We start from the raw sequence: 5699 nt of genomic DNA on the forward strand, positions 1-5699 counted from the left end.
CAGTATGGTACTGGCACAAAAACAGACACTCAGAACAATGGAACAGAATAGAAAACCCAGAAATGGATGCACAAACATATGGCCAACTAATCTTTGACAAAGCAGGAAACAATATCCAGTGGAATAAAGACAGTCTCTTCAGCAAGTGGTATTGGGAAAACTGGACAGCGACATGCAGAAAAATGAACCAGAACCACTTTCTTACACCATGCACAAAAATAAACTCAAAATGGATGAAAGACCGAAACGTAAGACAGGAAGCCACCAAAATCCTAAAGGAGAAAACAGGCAACAAAAAATCCAGTGACGAAATGGGTAATAGACATGAACAGACAGACACTTTTCCAAAAAATACATATGGATATTTAACAAACACATGAAAAAATGCTCAACATCACTCATCATCAGGGAAATACAAATCAAAACCACAAGGAGATACTACCTCACATCTGTCAGAATGGCTAACATTAACAACTCAGGAAACAATAGATATTGGCGAGGATGCAGAGAAAGAGAATCTCTTTTGCACCACAGGTGGGAATGCAAACTGGTGCAACCACTCTGGAAAACAGTATGGAGGTTCCTCAAAAAATTAAAAATAGAACTACCCTGTGATGCAGCAATAGCACTACTAGGTATTTATCCAAAGGATACAGAAGTGCTGATTCGAAGGGGCACATGCACCCCAAGGTTTATAGCAGCACTATCCACAATAGCCAAAGTATGGAAAGAGCCCAAATGTCCATCAACGGACAAATGGATGAAGAAGATGGGGTGTGTGTATATATACATACAAATATATATAATGGCATATTACTTGGTGATCAAAAAGAATGAAATCTTGCCATTTGCAACAACATGGATGGAACTAGAATGTATTATGCTAAGCAAAATAAGTCAGTCAGAGAAAGACAAATATTATATGAGTCCACTCATATGTGGAATGTAAGAAACAAAACAGACAAACATAGGGGAGAGGAAGCAAAAATAATATAAAAAACAGAAAAGAGATAAACCAGAAGAGAAATATATAAATATATATATATATATTTACATTTATATTTATATTTGGATACAGGCAAAACAAAATATAAAGAGAGAGAGAAAAGAAAAGAAATACATAAGGCAAGTATGTGCCTTACAGGAGCAAGAGCTCTTCTGGAGGTTTCTGCCTTTCGCTGCTTCATTCAATCACCCAGTCGTCTTGTGGGGTAGAAATCACTATCTCCATTCAAAGGAGGGAACTGAGGTTTAACACAGTGAAACAACTTGCTAGCGGTCAAAAAGCCAAGAGAATTGCCTTTGAACTTGTGTTCTGATTCTGAGACCTGTGCTTTGTAGGTTATACCTACTCTCTCCTTCCCCTTAGGGGAAGCAAAATGGCATTTAGAACAGAAGCCCTGTTTTTAAAACATTTAAGGAAATAGGTGGCTCCTTCCTGCACTGCTTCTCTCTTTGGCTCAGGGCCCTGGCATCCGCCGGATGGGCAAGTATCTCGGTCTCCAAACTGACAGGAAGCTCCGTAGCCACCGAGGAGATCAGAAGTGGCATGGTAAACAGTACGAGCAAGCCCATCTGGGCATAGCTCTGAAGGTCAATGCTTTTGGAGGCACTTCCCACGCAAAGGAAATTGTGCTGGAAAAAATAGAGGCTAAAGCCAAACAGCCAGATTCTGCCATCAGGAAGTGTGACAGGGTCCAGCTGATGGAGAATGGCAAAAGAAAAAAAAAAAAATCACAGCTTTTGTACCAATGACAGTTGTTCGAATTTTACTGAGGAAAATGATGAGGTTCTGGTTGTTGGATTTGGCTGCAAAGGTCTTGCGATCAGTGACATTCCTAGAGTTTGCTCTAACATTGTCCAAACAGCCAGTGTCTCTCTTTGGGTCATATACAAAGGCAAGAAGGAAGGCCAAGATCGTAAGTTTTGATAGTGAAAAATGACAATAATAAATTTTCAGATGCTAAAATAATTAAAAATAGTCTTTGTTTTTGTTTTTTTTAAATAAATAACATGTTTATTAGCTTTTTTAAAATATAATTTATTGTCACATTGGCTAACATACAGTGTATACAGTGTGCTCTTGGTTTTGGGGGTAGATTCCGGTGGTCCACTGCTTACATGCAACAGCCAGTGCTCATCCCAACAAGTGCCCTCCTCAGTGCCCGTCAGCCATTTTCCCTTCTTCCCCACCACCCCCCCAGCAACCTGGTTTGATCTCTGTGTTTAAGAGTCTCCTATGGTTTGCCTCCCTCCCAAATTAAATTTAAAAATAAAAATACTTAAGGAAATAAAAGTGAGCAAGACATTAAGTGAAAAGCTATAAAGTTTTGGTACACAGTTTCCAGATTAAAAAATAACATCTCAGTTAGGAGTGGGGAAAGGTTACAAGATCAGTGCAAAAATGTAGCGTGAAGGGGTGTTACTCGGCATCACCAAATCCCAGAACAAGTTCCTCTCAAACCACTAAAATTTGCTAGTGAGAGAAATCCAGCTGCTGATATAGAATTTATTTTTAAAGTTGTTCCGTTCATCTTTAGCTTCAGTACAATGAATCCATGAGCCTTTTCCCAAAAAGGTATTTCCACATCACATACCAAAGCACTTGGCACAGTGCTGGCATACTAAAAGTGGCGTGTGAGGCAAGATTGGAGGAATGAATGAATGAGTGAATGAATGAATGAATGAAATTATATAAACCCAAATCATGATGAGAGTTATGAGAATAGCACATGTGACAAAAGGCTTACCTGCACTGCACACTCCATGCTTAAATGATCTCAATCACACTCGGCAACTTATAGGACTTCCTGGTTAACATTAATTAGTTCATGTTTATTGAGCATTTCCTCTGTGCCAGGTACTGTGCTAAGTATTTCACACGGATTTTCTCAGTTACTGCCCACAAAAACCCTTTGACACAGTATAGCATGAAAAGATTGAGCTGAAGCCAAGCTGGGGAGATCCGGCTCCATACTAAATGACTACGTCAGCTTGCACAAAATACTTACCCTGTCTGTGCTGTTTTCTAATCAGTAAAATGGGACAAAAACAGTTCCTATCTCATAGGATATGGGGTTCTTAGGTTAGCACCTGGCATAGAGTATGTCCAAAAGTGTTAACTGTCGCTAACTGCCTGGACTCTAATCCTACCTTCACCTGTAGCTAACTATATGGTGGTGAATACGTAGTTTAATCTCTCAGTGACCCGACTTTTGTCGTCTGCAGAGATTCTGATAATACATCCTGAGGTTATTTCCTGATTACATGAACTAACGTGCGTGCGCTTAGGAGAGTAGCCGGCATACAAAAACTATTATGTACTCAACAAATGCTATTATAATCCTCATTTTATAGATCCGAAAACTGAATTTTTCATGTGTCGCTTGAGTGTGGTCTAGGACTCAACTCCAGACAGCCTGACTCCAGCATCCTAATTCATTTAGGGTGGTCTCAAAGCAAATGCTGAAACTTTAAAGAAATTCTCCCTGGCAATATTTTAAATTACACCCTAATTATTCTGGATATACCAGTGGGTGAGACCTATATGTGTTGGACCGCAACTAGTCATTTTACTAATAATCCTTTGAAATGGAGATATTTAAGTCTTGAAGCAACATCAGAAAATGTTCCAGAATACTTCCCATTTCTACAGCAGTAACGCTTGGCACAAGTGATCTAAGAGAATCTTAAATAGGTCCCTCTCCTTCCTCACTCCCTGTGTCTAAATTCCAACTACTTCAAATCTCTTTAAACTTCTCATTTCTGATTTTCTTCTGTCTTGCCCTGAGCGACCACAAGCTTGCCCATTGCCAAATATTGAGCTCTGGAAAAAGTATGGGTTTTGTAGTTGGGCGAACATTTTCAGTAACTTAACATAACAATGGACATTATTTTGTAAATATTTGGTAAATTAACATAACAATGGGCATTATTCAGTAAATATTTAAGCAATGTTCTTAATTTCCCCTGTAAATGCTTTCAGCTTTTCTTCATCAATTTGAGCCTTGAGTTACTGCTCTAGGAGAGGAAAGAGCCTTAAACAAAGACACTATTGATCAGCTTTGAATCTCAGAGCTGACTTTCTTGACCTCTTGAAGGGAAAGAGCAGACTTGAAAAGCAGGCTGTCTGGAGAGAGACATCTAAATCACAAAGCACCACTTTAAACACTTGGAGAGGCAGGCAGGTGTCCAGTCACAAAACCCAGGGACATGACATAAAGGAGGTAGAAAGCCCATCCTTCTAGCCCGGGTGAAGAAAAGCAAGCAAAAGTAGGTGAGATGTGTGTGTCCTGCTCTCTTATCTCAGAAGCAAAGCCCCAGACAGGAGAAGCATATTTGATTAAGGAGAATGCCTAAAATCACAAAGACTTGAACCCTACTTCACAGCCCCTTCACAGGAGGGAAGGAGTGGTAGTAACAGAGCATAAGTTGTAGCACAGTGAGATTAGGCAGTAGAAGGATCTTAGTTGAGTTGTCCTAAAATAGATGTTCCCACCTGACGATAGGTGACACACAAAAGTCAGCTCTTTTGGGTCCCTTGGGAATCAGCATGGCGACGGCAAAGCGTTCCAGGACGGAATACATGTCACAGAGAGCTTATGGCCAGCAACCAAAGAGCTACTTAGCCACCCCCATCTGCCTCCCTGATTTGTAGAGAAGACAACAACCTCAGTCTCTAAGGATAACAGGGCAAGAGTGGTCATAGGCAAACAAGAGTCATTTCCACAGGACACTGGAGGACAATATATAGCCTTAAAGATACATCTTAAAGACTGTCTCTTTCCCTTCACCACAGGATACCCATCTCCACTAGACCAAGATACCATGTGGGAGAAAAGCAGGTTGAAAAGAAGGAAACCGAAATACCAAAATTTAGACCAAAAGAATACCAGTTTGCCTAAAGACTTAAACTATTGCATTAAACTACAATTACTGTGTTATGGAACCAGGCTGGATCGCTGGTGGAGAAACGAAGCGGCACTCGGACATCTTGGTGGATCTGAGTTTTATTTCACACCAGCAGGCTCAGAGACCCCTCTCCAGAGGTCTGAGTCCAGAGCACAAGCATGGGGGACAATTTATCATCTGCTGCTTCTGCATTCTGCGTTAGCAGTAATTTAGTGCAAGGCAAGCAGGGCAGGAAGAAGAACCAGGAAAAAGATCTCTTAACTAGGGACTAGAGCTTATTTTAATCCTGTTGGCCATTTTATGGTGCATAACTTTTCTTATTTTCCCAACAATTGAATTAGAATAAATTGTTCCACTTTCCTACTCAGTATACATTAGGTACTTACAAGAAAGATTAAATCAGTCGGAGAGAACACAAACTGCCTTTTCTTTTGACATCTGTGTATAGCGTACATGTAGATTTGCGATTCTCCTCATATTAATAGATTTTCTTTTTGAACAGTAGCCGATAGTTTCCAGAAATTTTATTTGCACACAAGTCAATCATACAGAAAGGAATTAATTTATATATCATCTCGCATGAATTCTGAGAACACTGAGACTCAGAAGTAATAGTAACATACATTAAATGTTAGCTCTATGCCCGTCACTGCACTGTATTTTCATTAAACTTCATATAATAGGTACTAATATGAGTCCCTTTCGATAGATAAAGAAACCAAGGCTTTTGAGGTTAAGTAACTTTGCCAAGGTCATTAGATACACAAGTAGAATATAAGGCCCCTTGA

The 5699-nt window shown here is 39.8% G+C and overlaps 1 pseudogene; it reads left to right on the plus strand.

Annotated features, from left to right (window-relative positions):
• The first annotated feature begins 1482 nt into the window (after window positions 1-1482).
• On the plus strand, window positions 1483-5113 carry LOC120220776 (annotated as a pseudogene).
• Window positions 5114-5699: the final 586 nt, after the last annotated feature.

This window comes from Hyaena hyaena, unplaced genomic scaffold (assembly GCF_003009895.1).
Source record: "Hyaena hyaena isolate Hyena2069 unplaced genomic scaffold, ASM300989v1 scaffold_722, whole genome shotgun sequence".
Classification (NCBI taxonomy): Eukaryota; Metazoa; Chordata; class Mammalia; order Carnivora; family Hyaenidae; genus Hyaena; species Hyaena hyaena.